This window comes from Cyanistes caeruleus, unplaced genomic scaffold (assembly GCF_971803275.1).
Source record: "Cyanistes caeruleus unplaced genomic scaffold, bCyaCae1.hap1.1 HAP1_SCAFFOLD_74, whole genome shotgun sequence".
Lineage (NCBI taxonomy): Eukaryota > Metazoa > Chordata > Aves > Passeriformes > Paridae > Cyanistes > Cyanistes caeruleus.
Window position 1 is genome coordinate 1,002,368 of NW_028255887.1, and position 18,219 is coordinate 1,020,586.

The following is an 18,219-nucleotide window of genomic DNA, read 5'->3' on the forward strand; positions in this document are numbered from 1 at the left end:
ATGTTTGTAGGATGTTTGTGGTATTTGGAGGAGACTTGAAGAATTTTGCGGGACTTTTCTTGAAATGTTTGGAAATTGGTGGAGATTTTGTGAGATGTTGCAGGAATTTGTTTGGGTTCTGAGAAGATGGAAGGAATTTTGTTGGATTTTTGTGGAATTTTGAGGATTTCTCTCGAATTTTGTGGGATTTGGAGGAGACTTGAAGAATTTTGCGGGAATTTTCTTGAATTGTTTGGAAATTGGTGGAGATTTTGTGAGATGTTGCAGGAGTTTGTTTGGGTTTTGAGAAGATGTAGGGAAGTTTGTGGCATTTTTCTGGAATTTTGAGGGGCTTTCAAGAACTTTGTGAGAGTTTTCTTGAATTTAGTGGAAATTTGTTGAGATTTTGTGAGATGGTTCTGGAATTTGGTGGGATTTTTGTGGGATTTTGAGGATTTGTCTTGAATTTTGTGGGATTTGGAGGAGACTTGAAGAATTTGGAGGGAATTTTCTTGAATTTTTTGGATATTGGTGGAGATTTTGTGAGATGCTGCAGGAATGTGGTTGGGTTTTGAGAAGATTTAGGGATTTTTGTGGGATTTTCGTGGAATTTTCAGCAGCTTTCAAGTATTTTGTGAGAGTCTTCTTGAATTTTGTGGAAATTTCCAGAGATTTTGTGGGATGTTGCAGGAATGTGGTTGGGTTCTGAGAAGATTTAGGGAATTGTGTGGGGCTTGTACAGGATTTTGTGCGATTTCTTTTGAATTTTGTGGGATTTCTCTTGAATTTTGTGGGATGTTTGTGGGATGTTTGTGGGATGTTTGTGGTATTTGGAGGAGACTTGAAGAATTTTGCGGGATTTTTCTTGAATTGTTTGGAAATTGGTGGAGATTTTGTGAGATGTTGCAGGAGTTTGTTTGGGTTCTGAGAAGATGGAAGGAATTTTGTGGGATTTTTGTGGAATTTTGAGGATTTGTCTTGAATTTTGTGGGATTTGGAGGAGACTTGAAGAATTTTGCGGAATTTTCTTAGATTTTGTGGAAATTTGTTGAGATTTTGTGAGATGGTTCTGGAATTTGGTGGGATATTGAGGAAATTCAGTGAATTTTGAGGGATTTGTTTTAGATTTTGTGGGAATTTGTGTAGATTCTGTGGGATTTTTCCGGAATTTGGTGGGCCTTTTCAAGGACTTCGTGTGGTTTTGAGGAGACTTGAAGAATTTTGAGGATTTTTTTTTATATTTTGTGGAAACTTGTGGAGGTTTTGTGTGATTTTTGTGGGATTTTCTGGGATATTGAGGCGATTTAGGGATCTTGAGGGATTTTTCATGTACTTTGTGGGAATTTGTGGAGATTTGGTGGGATATTTTTCTAGAATTTAGTCGTGTTTTGAGAAGATTTAGGGAATTTTGTGGGATTTTTCCTGGAATTTTGTTGGATACTGGGGAGATTTTGTGGGATGTTTCTGGAATTTGGTGGGGCTTTTCAAGAATTTTGTGGTATTTTGAAAAGATTTAGGGAATTTTGTGGTGTTTTTTCTTGAATTTTGTGGCAAACTGTGCTGATTTTATGGGGCGTTTCTGGAATTTGGTCGAGTTTTCAGAAGATTTAGGGATTTTTGTGAGATTTTTGTGGGATGTTCTGGGAATTGGTGGAGATTTTGTGGGACATTCCTGTGAATTGGTAGGGTTTTGAAATGATTTAGGGAGTTTTGTGGGACTTCTCTGGAATTTTGTGGGTTTTTTCTGGAATTGTGTGGGATTCTGAGGAGACTTGAAGAATTTTGAGGAATTTGTTTTAGATTTTGTGGGAATTGTTGGAGATTCTGTGGGATTTTACTGGAATTTGGTGGGCCTTTTCAAGGACTTTGTGTGGTTTTGAAGAGACTTGAAGAATTTTGAGGATTTTTTTTATATTTTGTGGAAACTTGTGGAGGTTTTGTGTGATTTTCGTGGGATTTTGTGGGATATTGAGGCGATTTAGGGATCTGGAGGGATTTTTCATGTATTTTGTGGGATTTTGTGGAGATTTGGTGGGATATTTTTCTAGAATTTGGTCGTGTTTTGAGAAGATTTAGGGGAATTTTGTGGGATTTTTCCTGGAATTTTGTTGGATACTGGGGAGTTTTTGTGGAATGTTTGTGGAACTTTGAGGGACTCTTCTGGAATTTTGTGAGATTTTGTAGAGAACTGACGAACTATCAGGGATTTTTCATGTATTCTGTGGGAATTTGTGGAGATTTGGTGGGATTTTTCTGGAATTTGGTAGAGTTTTGAAAAGATTTAGGGAATTCTCTAAGATTTTTCTGGAATTTGGTGGGCCTTTTCAAGGACTTTGTGTGGTTTTGAGGAGACTTGAAGAATTTTGAGGAATTTTTCTTAGATTTTGTGGAAACTTGTGGAGGTTTTGTGTGATTTTTGTGGGATTTTGTGAGATATTGAGGCGATTTAGGGATCTTGAGGGATTTTTCATGTATTCTGTGGGAATTTGTGGAGATTTGGTGGGATTTTTGTGGATTTTGTCCGTGTTTAGAGAAGATTTAGGGAATTTTGTGGGATGTTTCTGGGATTTTGTTGGGTATTGAGGACATTTTGTGGGATGTTTCTGGAATTTGGTGGGGCTTTTCAAGAATTTTGTGGTATTTTGAAAAGATTTCGGGAATTTTGTGGTGTTTTTTCTTGAATTTTGTGGGAAACTGTGCTGATTTTATGGGGTGTTTCTGGAATTCGGTCGAGTTTTCAGAAGATTTAGAGATTTTTGTGAGATTTTTGTGGGATGTTCTGGGAATTGGTGGAGATTTTGTGGGACATTCCTGTGAATTGGTAGGGTTTTGAAATGATTTAGGGAGTTTTGTGGGACTTCTCTGGAATTTTGTGGGGTTTTTCTGGAATTGTGTGGGATTCTGAGGAGACTTGAAAAATTTTGAGGAATTTGTTTTAGATTTTGGGGAATTTGTGTAGATTCTGTGGGATTTTTCTGGAATTTGGTGGGCCTTTTCAAGGACTTTGTGTGGTTTTGAGGAGACTTGAAGAATTTTGAGGATTTTTTTTTATATTTTGTGGAAACTTGTGGAGGTTTTGTGTGATTTTTGTGGGATTTTGTGGGATATTGAGGCGATTTAAGGATCTTGAGGGATTTTTCATGTATTTTGTGGGAATTTGTGGAGATTTGGTGGGATATTTTTCTAGAATTTGGTCGTGTTTTGGGAAGATTTAGGGAATTTTGTGGGATTTTTCCTGGAATTTTATTGGATACTGGGGAGATTTTGTGGAATGTTTGTGGAACTTTGAGGGACTCTTCTAGAATTTGGTGAGATTCTGTAGAGAACTGACGAATTATCAAGGATTTTTCATGTATTCTGTGGGAATTTGTGGAGATTCGGTGGGATATTTTTCTAGAATTTGGTCATGTTTTAAGAAAATTTAGGGAATTTTGTGGGATTTTTCCTGGAATTTTGTTGGATACTGGGGAGATTTTGTGGGATATTTCTGGAACTTCGAGGGACTTTTCTGGAATTTGGTGAGATTCTGTAGAGAACTGACGAATTATCAGGGATTTTTCATGTATTCTGTGGGAATTTGTGGAGATTTGGTGGGATTTTTCTGGAATTTGGTAGAGTTTTGAGAAGATTTAGGGAATTCTGTAAGATTTTTCTGGAATTTAGTGGGCCTTTTTGAAGGACTTTGTGTGGTTTTGAGGAGACTTGAAGAATTTTGAGGAATTTTTCTTAGATTTTGTGGAAACTTGTGGAGGTTTTGTGGGATTTTTGTGGGATTTTGTGGGATATTGAGGCGATTTAGGGATCTTGAGGGATTTTTCATGTATTTTGTCGGAATTTGTGGAGATTTGGTGGGATATTTTTCTAGAATTTGGTCGTGTTTTGGGAAGATTTAGGGAATTTTGTGGGATTTTTCCTGGAATTTTATTGGATACTGGGGAGATTTTGTGGGACATTTCTGGAACTTTGAGGGACTTTTCTGGAATTTGGTGAGATTCTGTAGAGAACTGACGAATTATCAGGGATTTTTCATGTATTCTGTGGGAATTTGTGGAGATTCGGTGGGATATTTTTCTAGAATTTGGTCATGTTTTGAGAAGATTTAGGGAATTTTGTGTGATTTTTCTGGGATTTTGTTGGGTATTGAGGACATTTTGTGGGATGTTTCTGGAATTTGGTGGGGCTTTTCAAGAATTTTGTGGTATTTTGAAAAGATTTAGGGAATTTTGTGGTGTTTTTTCTTGAATTTTGTGGGAAACTGTGCTGATTTTATGGGGCGTTTCTGGAATTTGGTCGAGTTTTCAGAAGATTTAGGGATTTTTGTGAGATTTTTGTGGGATGTTCTGGGAATTGGTGGAGATTTTGTGGGACATTCCTGTGAATTGGTAGGGTTTTGAAATGATTTAGGGAGTTTTGTGGGACTTCTCTGGAATTTTGTGGGGTTTTTCTGGAATTGTGTGGGATTCTGAGGAGACTTGAAGAATTTTGAGGAATTTGTTTTAGATTTTGTGGGAATTTGTGGAGATTCTGTGGGATTTTACTGGAATTTGGTGGGCCTTTTCAAGGACTTCGTGTGGTTTTGAGGAGACTTGAAGGATTTTGAGGATTTTTTTTTTTTATATTTTGTGGAAACTTGTGGAGGTTTTGTGTGATTTTTGTGGGATTTTGTGGGATATTGAGGCGATTTAGGGATCTTGAGGGATTTTTCATGTATTTTGTGGGAATTTGTGGAGATTTGGTGGGATATTTTTCTAGAATTTGGTCGTGTTTTTGGGAAGACTTATCTATCTATCTATCTATCTATCTATCTATCTATCTATCTATCTATCTCCCTCTCTATATATCTCCCTATCTATATATCTCCCTATCTATCACCCTATATGCATTTCTTTATTATAGATTTGTATATTTTAAATTATATATTATTCATTTAAATGCCAAGCTTTTAAATAAATAGGGGAACCGAGTGAGAGGAGTGGCAGCATGGTACGGGTCGTCGCGAGTGCCAGAAGCCCGAAAAAGCGGCCGCGTCAAGGACCCCGGCAGAGTGCGGCGTCGTCACCGCTGCCTGTCGGCACCCGACCGGCTCGCGCTCGGCCCCGGTGCCGCCGAGCACACAGCCCGTGTCCGCACGGCTGGAACAACCGTGGAAAATTGCGACGGGGCGGCGTCGACGCTGGGGTGTTTGTCAGGCAGTCGAATTCTCGCACCCACTACCCGGGGTCCTTCCATTTTCCCGCCTTTTTGGCCGCCATCCTTGGAAGGACAAGCCGGCCGCGACCTGGCAGCCATCTTCTGCGTGGCGTGACGTACTTTCCGCCCTTCCTGGCCGCCATCTTTGCTGTGGCTGAAGCCACTTCCGGTAGAGCGGCCATCTTTGTTATGGCACAATTAAGGCCCCCGCTGCTCTCAGCGCGTCTGTCTAACTTACATGCCTGAACGAAAAACCTGCCGACGCCGACCGACTCTGAGCATTCCGCCCGATTTTCGCGTGCCAGATGCCTGTTCAACACCTTCCTTATTCGCCTGCCCGCAGCGCTCGCGCTTTCCCCCGCCCGCGCGCTGACCGGCACTCTCCCTCAGACATACATGGGAAGTTGGCCGGTTGCCAAGAGCTCCGGAATGCAGCTTCTGCCGAAGGAGGCTCGCCTCTTGCGGTTACCTTCTCCGAACTGCGGAGTCGCGGCTTCTGCTTTTCTTTGCTCTTAATGCAAGCGGAAAGCTTTTGCTCTGCGTCTGGCGAGGAGAACGTGTGACAGGAGAGCACATGTTTGTGCAGCTTACCCCTGCCACTGACACAAGCACGGATTTGCAGCACCCTATTCCACCCATGGGGTGACAGCTTTCTGTGCTGCCCAGGGCATTTCTCTGCATCTGGGAGTCCAAGGGAAAGCGCAATTGTTGTGGCAGAGGGTAGCAACAGCAGTAGGGAGCAGCAGAAGGAAGTCATGGCCGTACTTGTTCCACACGACAACTAGCGACTAATCAACAAGCGTGCGAGCAGCAGCTAAGTTCCACTTGCAGTCTGAAAGTTTCGCGTGCCAGATGCCTGTTCAACACCTTCCTTATTCGCCTGCCCGCAGCGCTCGCGCTTTCCCCCGCCCGCGCGCTGACCGGCACTCTCCCTCAGACATACATGGGAAGTTGGCCGGTTGCCAAGAGCTCCGGAAAGCAGCTTCTGCCGAAGGAGGCTCGCCTCTTGCGGTTACCTTCTCCGAACTGCGGAGTCGCGGCTTCTGCTTTTCTTTGCTCTTAATGCAAGCGGAAAGTACGGCCACGAGTTCCTTCTGCTGCTCCCTACTGCTGTTGCTGCTCTCTGCGACAACAATTTTACTTTCCCTTGGACTCCCAGATGCAGAGAAATGCCCTGCACAGCGCAGAAACCTGTCACACCATGGGTGGAATAGGGTGCTGCAAATCCGTGCTTGTGTCAGTGGCAGGGGTGAGCTGCACAAACATGTGCTCTCCTGTCACACGTTCTCCTCGCCAGACGCAGTGCAAAAGCTTTCTGCTTGCATTAAGAGCAAGAAAGGCAGAAGCCAGGACTCCGGAGCTCAGAGAAGGTAACCGCAAGAGGCGAGGCTCCTTCGGCAGAAGGTGCATTCCGGAGCTCTTGGCAACCGGCCAAGGAACCATGTGTGTCAGAGGGAGCGTGCCGATCAGCGCACTGGCGGGGGAAAGAGCGAGCGCTGCAGGCAGGCGAATAAGGAAGGTGTTGAACAGGTATCTGGCAGGCGAAACTTTCATATTGCAAGTGGAACATAGCTGCCGCTCGCACGCTTGCTGATTAGTTGCTAGATGTTGTGTGGAAGAAGTACTGAAACGACTTCCTTCTGCTGCTCCCTACTGCTGTTGCTGCTCTCTGCGGCAACAATTTTACTTTCCCTTGGACTCCCAGATGCAGAGAAATGCCCTGCACAGCGCAGAAACCTGTCACACTAAGGGTGGAATAGGGTGCTGCAAATCCGTGCTTGTGTCAGTGGCAGGGGTGAGCTGCACAAACATGTGCTCTCCTGTCACACGTTCTCCTCACCAGACGCAGTGCAAAAGCTTTCTGCTTGCATTAAGAGCAAGAAAGGCAGAAGCCAGGACTCCGGAGCTCAGAGAAGGTAACCGCAAGAGGCGAACCTCCTTCGGCACAAGCTGCTTTCCGGAGCTCTTGGCAACCGGCCAAGGAACCATGTGTGTCAGAGGGAGAGTGCCGGTCAGAGCGCGGGCGGGGGAAAGCGCGAGCGCTGCGGGCAGGCGAATAAGGAAGGTGTTGAACAGGCATCTGGCACGGGAAACTTTCAGACTGCAAGTGGAACTTAGCTGCTGCTCAGCCGCTTGCTGACAAGTCTCTAGTTGTCTTGTAGAAGAAGTACGGGCAAGACGTCCTTCTGCAGCTCCCTACTGCTGTTGCTGCTCTCTGCGACAACAATTTTACTTTCCCTTGGACTCCCAGATGCAGAGAAATGCCCTGCACAGCGCAGAAACCTGTCACACCATGGGTGGAATAGGGTGCTGCAAATCCGTGCTTGTGTCAGTGGCAGGGGTGAGCTGCACAAACATGTGCTGTCCTGTCACACGTTCTCCTCGCCAGACGCAGTGCAAAAGCTTTCTGCTTGCATTAAGAGCAAGAAAGGCAGAAGCCAGGACTCCGGAGCTCAGAGAAGGTAACCACAAGAGGCGAGCCTCCTTCGGCAGAAGCTGCTTTCCGGAGCTCTTGGCAACCGGCCAAGGAACCATGTGTGTCAGAGGGAGAGTGCCGGTCAGAGCGCGGGCGGGGGAAAGAGCGAGCGCTGCGGGCAGGCGAATAAGGAAGGTGTTGAACAGGCATGTGGCACGCGAAACTTTCAGACTGCAAGTGGAACGTAGATGCTGCTCAGCCGCTTGCTGACAAGTCTCTAGTTGTCTTGTAGAAGAAGTACGGCCACGACTTCCTTCTGCTGCTCCCTACTGCTGTTGCTGCTCTCTGCGACAACAATTTTACTTTCCCTTGGACTCCCAGATGCAGAGAAATGCCCTGCACAGCGCAGAAACCTGTCACACCATGGGTGGAATAGGGTGCTGCAAATCCGTGTTTGTGTCAGTGGCAGGGGTGAGCTGCACAAACATGTGCTGTCCTGTCACACGTTCTCCTCGCCAGACGCAGTGCAAAAGCTTTCTGCTTGCATTAAGAGCAAGAAAGGCAGAAGCCAGGACTCCGGAGCTCAGAGAAGGTAACCGCAAGAGGCGAGCCTCCTTCGGCAGAAGCTGCTTTCCGGAGCTCTTGGCAACCGGCCAAGGAACCATGTGTGTCAGAGGGAGAGTGCCGGTCAGAGCGCGGGCGGGGGAAAGCGCGAGCGCTGCGGGCAGGCGAATAAGGAAGGTGTTGAACAGGCATCTGGCACGGGAAACTTTCAGACTGCAAGTGGAACTTAGCTGCTGCTCAGCGACTTGCTGACAAGTCTCTAGTTGTCTTGTAGAAGAAGTACGGGCAAGACTTCCTTCTGCTGCTCCCTACTGCTGTTGCTGCTCTCTGCGACAACAATTTTACTTTCCCTTGGACTCCCAGATGCAGAGAAATGCCCTGCACAGCGCAGAAACCTGTCACACCATGGGTGGAATAGGGTGCTGCAAATCCGTGCTTGTGTCAGTGGCAGGGGTGAGCTGCACAAACATGTGCTGTCCTGTCACACGTTCTCCTCGCCAGACGCAGTGCAAAAGCTTTCTGCTTGCATTAAGAGCAAGAAAGGCAGAAGCCAGGACTCCGGAGCTCAGAGAAGGTAACCGCAAGAGGCGAGCCTCCTTCGGCAGAAGCTGCTTTCCGGAGCTCTTGGCAACCGGCCAAGGAACCATGTGTGTCAGAGGGAGAGTGCCGGTCAGAGCGCGGGCGGGGGAAAGCGCGAACGCTGCGGGCAGGCGAATAAGGAAGGTGTTGAACAGGCATCTGGCACGCGAAACTTTCAGACTGCAAGTGGAACGTAGATGCTGCTCAGCCGCTTGCTGACAAGTCTCTAGTTGTCTTGTAGAAGAAGTACGGGCAAGACTTCCTTCTGCTGCTCCCTACTGCTGTTGCTGCTCTCTGCGACAACAATTTTACTTTCCCTTGGACTCCCAGATGCAGAGAAATGCCCTGCACAGCGCAGAAACCTGTCACAACATGGGTGGAATAGGGTGCTGCAAATCCGTGCTTGTGTCAGTGGCAGGGGTGAGCTGCACAAACTTGTGCTCTCCTGTCACACGTTCTCCTCGCCAGACGCAGTGCAAAAGCTTTCTGCTTGCATTAAGAGCAAGAAAGGCAGAAGCCAGGACTCCGGAGCTCAGAGAAGGTAACCGCAAGAGGCGAGCCTCCTTCGGCAGAAGCTGCTTTCCGGAGCTCTTGGCAACCGGCCAAGGAACCATGTGTGTCAGAGGGAGAGTGCCGGTCAGAGCGCGGGCGGGGGAAAGCGCGAGCGCTGCGGGCAGGCGAATAAGGAAGGTGTTGAACAGGCATCTGGCACGGGAAACTTTCAGACTGCAAGTGGAACTTAGCTGCTGCTCAGCCGCTTGCTGACAAGTCTCTAGTTGTCTTGTAGAAGAAGTACGGGCAAGACTTCCTTCTGCTGCTCCCTACTGCTGTTGCTGCTCTCTGCGACAACAATTTTACTTTCCCTTGGACTCCCAGATGCAGAGAAATGCCCTGCACAGCGCAGAAACCTGTCACACCATGGGTGGAATAGGGTGCTGCAAATCCGTGCTTGTGTCAGTGGCAGGGGTGAGCTGCACAAACATGTGCTGTCCTGTCACACGTTCTCCTCGCCAGACGCAGTGCAAAAGCTTTCTGCTTGCATTAAGAGCAAGAAAGGCAGAAGCCAGGACTCCGGAGCTCAGAGAAGGTAACCACAAGAGGCGAGCCTCCTTCGGCAGAAGCTGCTTTCCGGAGCTCTTGGCAACCGGCCAAGGAACCATGTGTGTCAGAGGGAGAGTGCCGGTCAGAGCGCGGGCGGGGGAAAGCGCGAGCGCTGCGGGCAGGCGAATAAGGAAGGTGTTGAACAGGCATCTGGCACGCGAAACTTTCAGACTGCAAGTGGAACGTAGATGCTGCTCAGCCGCTTGCTGACAAGTCTCTAGTTGTCTTGTAGAAGAAGTACGGGCAAGACTTCCTTCTGCTGCTCCCTACTGCTGTTGCTGCTCTCTGCGACAACAATTTTACTTTCCCTTGGACTCCCAGATGCAGAGAAATGCCCTGCACAGCGCAGAAACCTGTCACACCATGGGTGGAATAGGGTGCTGCAAATCCGTGCTTGTGTCAGTGGCAGGGGTGAGCTGCACAAACTTGTGCTGTCCTGTCACACGTTCTCCTCGCCAGACGCAGTGCAAAAGCTTTCTGCTTGCATTAAGAGCAAGAAAGGCAGAAGCCAGGACTCCGGAGCTCAGAGAAGGTAACCGCAAGAGGCGAGCCTCCTTCGGCAGAAGCTGCTTTCCGGAGCTCTTGGCAACCGGCCAAGGAACCATGTGTGTCAGAGGGAGAGTGCCGGTCAGAGCGCGGGCGGGGGAAAGCGCGAGCGCTGCGGGCAGGCGAATAAGGAAGGTGTTGAACAGGCATGTGGCACGGGAAACTTTCAGACTGCAAGTGGAACGTAGATGCTGCTCAGCCGCTTGCTGACAAGTCTCTAGTTGTCTTGTAGAAGAAGTACGGGCAAGACTTCCTTCTGCTGCTCCCTACTGCTGTTGCTGCTCTCTGCGACAGAAATTTTACTTTTCCTTGGACTCCCAGATGCAGAGAAATGCCCTGCACAGCGCAGAAACCTGTCACACCATGGGTGGAATAGGGTGCTGCAAATCCGTGCTTGTGTCAGTGGCAGGGGTGAGCTGCACAAACATGTGCTGTCCTGTCACACGTTCTCCTCGCCAGACGCAGTGCAAAAGCTTTCTGCTTGCATTAAGAGCAAGAAAGGCAGAAGCCAGGACTCCGGAGCTCAGAGAAGGTAACCACAAGAGGCGAGCCTCCTTCGGCAGAAGCTGCTTTCCGGAGCTCTTGGCAACCGGCCAAGGAACCATGTGTGTCAGAGGGAGAGTGTCGGTCAGAGCGCGGGCGGGGGAAAGCGCGAGCGCTGCGGGCAGGCGAATAAGGAAGGTGTTGAACAGGCATGTGGCACGGGAAACTTTCAGACTGCAAGTGGAACGTAGATGCTGCTCAGCCGCTTGCTGACAAGTCTCTAGTTGTCTTGTAGAAGAAGTACGGCCACGACTTCCTTCTGCTGCTCCCTACTGCTGTTGCTGCTCTCTGCGACAACAATTTTACTTTCCCTTGGACTCCCAGATGCAGAGAAATGCCCTGGGCAGCACAGAAAGCTGTCACCCCATGGGTGGAATAGGGTGCTGCAAATCCGTGCTTGTGTCAGTGGCAGGGGTAAGCTGCACAAACATGTGCTCTCCTGTCACACGTTCTCCTCGCCAGACGCAGAGCAAAAGCTTTCCGCTTGCATTAAGAGCAAAGAAAAGCAGAAGCCGCGACTCCGCAGTTCGGGGAAGGTAACCGCAAGAGGCGAGGCTCCTTCGGCAGAAGCTGCATTCCGGAGCTCTTGGCAACCGGCCAACTTCCCATGTATGTCTGAGGGAGAGTGCCGGTCAGCGCGCGGGCGGGGGAAAGCGCGAGCGCTGCGGGCAGGCGAATAAGGAAGGTGTTGAACAGGCATCTGGCACGCGAAACTTTCAGACTGCAAGTGGAACGTAGATGCTGCTCAGCCGCTTGCTGACAAGTCTCTAGTTGTCTTGTAGAAGAAGTACGGCCACGAGTTCCTTCTGCTGCTCCCTACTGCTGTTGCTGCTCTCTGCGACAACAATTTTACTTTCCCTTGGACTCCCAGATGCAGAGAAATTCCCTGCACAGCGCAGAAACCTGTCACACCATGGGTGGAATAGGGTGCTGCAAATCCGTGCTTGTGTCAGTGGCAGGGGTGAGCTGCACAAACATGTGCTGTCCTGTCACACGTTCTCCTCGCCAGACGCAGTGCAAAAGCTTTCTGCTTGCATTAAGAGCAAGAAAGGCAGAAGCCAGGACTCCGGAGCTCAGAGAAGGTAACCGCAAGAGGCGAGCCTCCTTCGGCAGAAGCTGCATTCCGGAGCTCTTGGCAACCGGCCAAGGAACCATGTGTGTCAGAGGGAGCGTGCCGATCAGCGCGCTGGCGGGGGAAAGAGCGAGCGCTGCGGGCAGGCGAATAAGGAAGGTGTTGAACAGGTATCTGGCAGGCGAAACTTTCATATTGCAAGTGGAACATAGCTGCCGCTCGCACGCTTGCTGATTAGTTGCTAGATGTCGTGTGGAAGAAGTACTGAAACGACTTCCTTCTGCTGCTCCCTACTGCTGTTGCTGCTCTCTGCGGCAACAATTTTACTTTCTCTTGGACTCCCAGATGCAGAGAAATGCCCTGCACAGCGCAGAAACCTGTCACACTAAGGGTGGAATAGGGTGCTGCAAATCCGTGCTTGTGTCAGTGGCAGGGGTGAGCTGCACAAACTTGTGCTCTCCTGTCACACGTTCTCCTCGCCAGACGCAGTGCAAAAGCTTTCTGCTTGCATTAAGAGCAAGAAAGGCAGAAGCCAGGACTCCGGAGCTCAGAGAAGGTAACCGCAAGAGGCGAACCTCCTTCGGCACAAGCTGCTTTCCGGAGCTCTTGGCAACCGGCCAAGGAACCATGTGTGTCAGAGGGAGAGTGCCGGTCAGAGCGCGGGCGGGGGAAAGCGCGAGCGCTGCGGGCAGGCGAATAAGGAAGGTGTTGAACAGGCATCTGGCACGGGAAACTTTCAGACTGCAAGTGGAACGTAGCTGCTGCTCAGCCGCTTGCTGACAAGTCTCTAGTTGTCTTGTAGAAGAAGTACGGGCAAGACTTCCTTCTGCTGCTCCCTACTGCTGTTGCTGCTCTCTGCGACAACAATTTTACTTTCCCTTGGACTCCCAGATGCAGAGAAATGCCCTGCACAGCGCAGAAACCTGTCACACCATGGGTGGAATAGGGTGCTGCAAATCCGTGCTTGTGTCAGTGGCAGGGGTGAGCTGCACAAACATGTGCTCTCCTGTCACACGTTCTCCTCGCCAGACGCAGTGCAAAAGCTTTCTGCTTGCATTAAGAGCAAGAAAGGCAGAAGCCAGGACTCCGGAGCTCAGAGAAGGTAACCGCAAGAGGCGAGGCTCCTTCGGCAGAAGCTGCATTCCGGAGCTCTTGGCAACCGGCCAAGGAACCATGTGTGTCAGAGGGAGCGTGCCGATCAGCGCACTGGCGGGGGAAAGAGCGAGCGCTGCGGGCAGGCGAATAAGGAAGGTGTTGAACAGGTATCTGGCAGGCGAAACTTTCATATTGCAAGTGGAACATAGCTGCCGCTCGCACGCTTGCTGATTAGTTGCTAGATGTCGTGTGGAAGAAGTACTGAAACGACTTCCTTCTGCTGCTCCCTACTGCTGTTGCTGCTCTCTGCGGCAACAATTTTACTTTCTCTTGGACTCCCAGATGCAGAGAAATGCCCTGCACAGCGCAGAAACCTGTCACACTAAGGGTGGAATAGGGTGCTGCAAATCCGTGCTTGTGTCAGTGGCAGGGGTGAGCTGCACAAACATGTGCTCTCCTGTCACACGTTCTCCTCGCCAGACGCAGAGCAAAAGCTTTCCGCTTGCATTAAGAGCAAGAAAGGCAGAAGCCAGGACTCCGGAGCTCAGAGAAGGTAACCGCAAGAGGCGAGCCTCCTTCGGCAGAAGCTGCATTCCGGAGCTCTTGGCAACCGGCCAACTTCCCATGTATGTCTGAGGGAGAGTGCCGGTCAACGCGCGGGCGGGGGAAAGCGCGAACGCTGCGGGCAGGCGAATAAGGAAGGTGTTGAACAGGCATCTGGCACGCGAAACTTTCAGACTGCAAGTGGAACGTAGATGCTGCTCAGCCGCTTGCTGACAAGTCTCTAGTTGTCTTGTAGAAGAAGTACGGCCACGAGTTCCTTCTGCTGCTCCCTACTGCTGTTGCTGCTCTCTGCGACAACAATTTTACTTTCCCTTGGACTCCCAGATGCAGAGAAATTCCCTGCACAGCGCAGAAACCTGTCACACCATGGGTGGAATAGGGTGCTGCAAATCCGTGCTTGTGTCAGTGGCAGGGGTGAGCTGCACAAACATGTGCTGTCCTGTCACACGTTCTCCTCGCCAGACGCAGTGCAAAAGCTTTCTGCTTGCATTAAGAGCAAGAAAGGCAGAAGCCAGGACTCCGGAGCTCAGAGAAGGTAACCGCAAGAGGCGAGCCTCCTTCGGCAGAAGCTGCATTCCGGAGCTCTTGGCAACCGGCCAAGGAACCATGTGTGTCAGAGGGAGCGTGCCGATCAGAGCGCGGGCGGGGGAAAGAGCGAGCGCTGCGGGCAGGCGAATAAGGAAGGTGTTGAACAGGTATCTGGCAGGCGAAACTTTCATATTGCAAGTGGAACATAGCTGCCGCTCGCACGCTTGCTGATTAGTTGCTAGATGTCGTGTGGAAGAAGTACTGAAACGACTTCCTTCTGCTGCTCCCTACTGCTGTTGCTGCTCTCTGCGGCAACAATTTTACTTTCTCTTGGACTCCCAGATGCAGAGAAATGCCCTGCACAGCGCAGAAACCTGTCACACTAAGGGTGGAATAGGGTGCTGCAAATCCGTGCTTGTGTCAGTGGCAGGGGTGAGCTGCACAAACATGTGCTCTCCTGTCACACGTTCTCCTCGCCAGACGCAGAGCAAAAGCTTTCCGCTTGCATTAAGAGCAAGAAAGGCAGAAGCCAGGACTCCGGAGCTCAGAGAAGGTAACCGCAAGAGGCGAGCCTCCTTCGGCAGAAGCTGCATTCCGGAGCTCTTGGCAACCGGCCAACTTCCCATGTATGTCTGAGGGAGAGTGCCGGTCAACGCGCGGGCGGGGGAAAGCGCGAACGCTGCGGGCAGGCGAATAAGGAAGGTGTTGAACAGGCATCTGGCACGCGAAACTTTCAGACTGCAAGTGGAACGTAGATGCTGCTCAGCCGCTTGCTGACAAGTCTCTAGTTGTCTTGTAGAAGAAGTACGGCCACGAGTTCCTTCTGCTGCTCCCTACTGCTGTTGCTGCTCTCTGCGACAACAATTTTACTTTCCCTTGGACTCCCAGATGCAGAGAAATTCCCTGCACAGCGCAGAAACCTGTCACACCATGGGTGGAATAGGGTGCTGCAAATCCGTGCTTGTGTCAGTGGCAGGGGTGAGCTGCACAAACATGTGCTGTCCTGTCACACGTTCTCCTCGCCAGACGCAGTGCAAAAGCTTTCTGCTTGCATTAAGAGCAAGAAAGGCAGAAGCCAGGACTCCGGAGCTCAGAGAAGGTAACCGCAAGAGGCGAGCCTCCTTCGGCAGAAGCTGCATTCCGGAGCTCTTGGCAACCGGCCAAGGAACCATGTGTGTCAGAGGGAGCGTGCCGATCAGCGCGCTGGCGGGGGAAAGAGCGAGCGCTGCGGGCAGGCGAATAAGGAAGGTGTTGAACAGGTATCTGGCAGGCGAAACTTTCATATTGCAAGTGGAACATAGCTGCCGCTCGCACGCTTGCTGATTAGTTGCTAGATGTCGTGTGGAAGAAGTACTGAAACGACTTCCTTCTGCTGCTCCCTACTGCTGTTGCTGCTCTCTGCGGCAACAATTTTACTTTCTCTTGGACTCCCAGATGCAGAGAAATGCCCTGCACAGCGCAGAAACCTGTCACACTAAGGGTGGAATAGGGTGCTGCAAATCCGTGCTTGTGTCAGTGGCAGGGGTGAGCTGCACAAACATGTGCTCTCCTGTCACACGTTCTCCTCGCCAGACGCAGAGCAAAAGCTTTCCGCTTGCATTAAGAGCAAGAAAGGCAGAAGCCAGGACTCCGGAGCTCAGAGAAGGTAACCGCAAGAGGCGAGCCTCCTTCGGCAGAAGCTGCATTCCGGAGCTCTTGGCAACCGGCCAACTTCCCATGTATGTCTGAGGGAGAGTGCCGGTCAGCGCGCGGGCGGGGGAAAGCGCGAACGCTGCGGGCAGGCGAATAAGGAAGGTGTTGAACAGGCATCTGGCACGCGAAACTTTCAGACTGCAAGTGGAACGTAGATGCTGCTCAGCCGCTTGCTGACAAGTCTCTAGTTGTCTTGTAGAAGAAGTACGGCCACGAGTTCCTTCTGCTGCTCCCTACTGCTGTTGCTGCTCTCTGCGACAACAATTTTACTTTCCCTTGGACTCCCAGATGCAGAGAAATGCCCTGCACAGCGCAGAAACCTGTCACACCATGGGTGGAATAGGGTGCTGCAAATCCGTGCTTGTGTCAGTGGCAGGGGTGAGCTGCACAAACTTGTGCTGTCCTGTCACACGTTCTCCTCGCCAGACGCAGTGCAAAAGCTTTCTGCTTGCATTAAGAGCAAGAAAGGCAGAAGCCAGGACTCCGGAGCTCAGAGAAGGTAACCGCAAGAGGCGAGCCTCCTTCGGCAGAAGCTGCTTTCCGGAGCTCTTGGCAACCGGCCAAGGAACCATGTGTGTCAGAGGGAGAGTGCCGGTCAGAGCGCGGGCGGGGGAAAGCGCGAGCGCTGCGGGCAGGCGAATAAGGAAGGTGTTGAACAGGCATGTGGCACGGGAAACTTTCAGACTGCAAGTGGAACGTAGATGCTGCTCAGCCGCTTGCTGACAAGTCTCTAGTTGTCTTGTAGAAGAAGTACGGGCAAGACTTCCTTCTGCTGCTCCCTACTGCTGTTGCTGCTCTCTGCGACAGAAATTTTACTTTTCCTTGGACTCCCAGATGCAGAGAAATGCCCTGCACAGCGCAGAAACCTGTCACACCATGGGTGGAATAGGGTGCTGCAAATCCGTGCTTGTGTCAGTGGCAGGGGTGAGCTGCACAAACATGTGCTGTCCTGTCACACGTTCTCCTCGCCAGACGCAGTGCAAACTCTTTCTGCTTGCATTAAGAGCAAGAAAGGCAGAAGCCAGGACTCCGGAGCTCAGAGAAGGTAACCGCAAGAGGCGAGCCTCCTTCGGCAGAAGCTGCTTTCCGGAGCTCTTGGCAACCGGCCAAGGAACCATGTGTGTCAGAGGGAGAGTGTCGGTCAGAGCGCGGGCGGGGGAAAGCGCGAGCGCTGCGGGCAGGCGAATAAGGAAGGTGTTGAACAGGCATGTGGCACGCGAAACTTTCAGACTGCAAGTGGAACGTAGATGCTGCTCAGCCGCTTGCTGACAAGTCTCTAGTTGTCTTGTAGAAGAAGTACGGCCACGACTTCCTTCTGCTGCTCCCTACTGCTGTTGCTGCTCTCTGCGACAACAATTTTACTTTCCCTTGGACTCCCAGATGCAGAGAAATGCCCTGGGCAGCACAGAAAGCTGTCACCCCATGGGTGGAATAGGGTGCTGCAAATCCGTGCTTGTGTCAGTGGCAGGGGTAAGCTGCACAAACATGTGCTCTCCTGTCACACGTTCTCCTCGCCAGACGCAGAGCAAAAACTTTCCGCTTGCATTAAGAGCAAAGAAAAGCAGAAGCCGCGACTCCGCAGTTCGGGGAAGGTAACCGCAAGAGGCGAGGCTCCTTCGGCAGAAGCTGCATTCCGGAGCTCTTGGCAACCGGCCAACTTCCCATGTATGTCTGAGGGAGAGTGCCGGTCAGCGCGCGGGCGGGGGAAAGCGCGAGCGCTGCGGGCAGGCGAATAAGGAAGGTGTTGAACAGGTATCTGGCAAGCGAAACTTTCATATTGCAAGTGGAACATAGCTGCCGCTCGCACGCTTGCTGATTAGTTGCTAGATGTCGTGTGGAAGAAGTACTGAAACGACTTCCTTCTGCTGCTCCCTACTGCTGTTGCTGCTCTCTGCGGCAACAATTTTACTTTCTCTTGGACTCCCAGATGCAGAGAAATGCCCTGCACAGCGCAGAAACCTGTCACACTAAGGGTGGAATAGGGTGCTGCAAATCCGTGCTTGTGTCAGTGGCAGGGGTGAGCTGCACAAACTTGTGCTCTCCTGTCACACGTTCTCCTCGCCAGACGCAGTGCAAAAGCTTTCTGCTTGCATTAAGAGCAAGAAAGGCAGAAGCCAGGACTCCGGAGCTCAGAGAAGGTAACCGCAAGAGGCGAACCTCCTTCGGCAGAAGCTGCTTTCCGGAGCTCTTGGCAACCGGCCAAGGAACCATGTGTGTCAGAGGGAGAGTGCCGGTCAGAGCGCGGGCGGGGGAAAGCGCGAGCGCTGCGGGCAGGCGAATAAGGAAGGTGTTGAACAGGTATCTGGCAGGCGAAACTTTCATATTGCAAGTGGAACATAGCTGCCGCTCG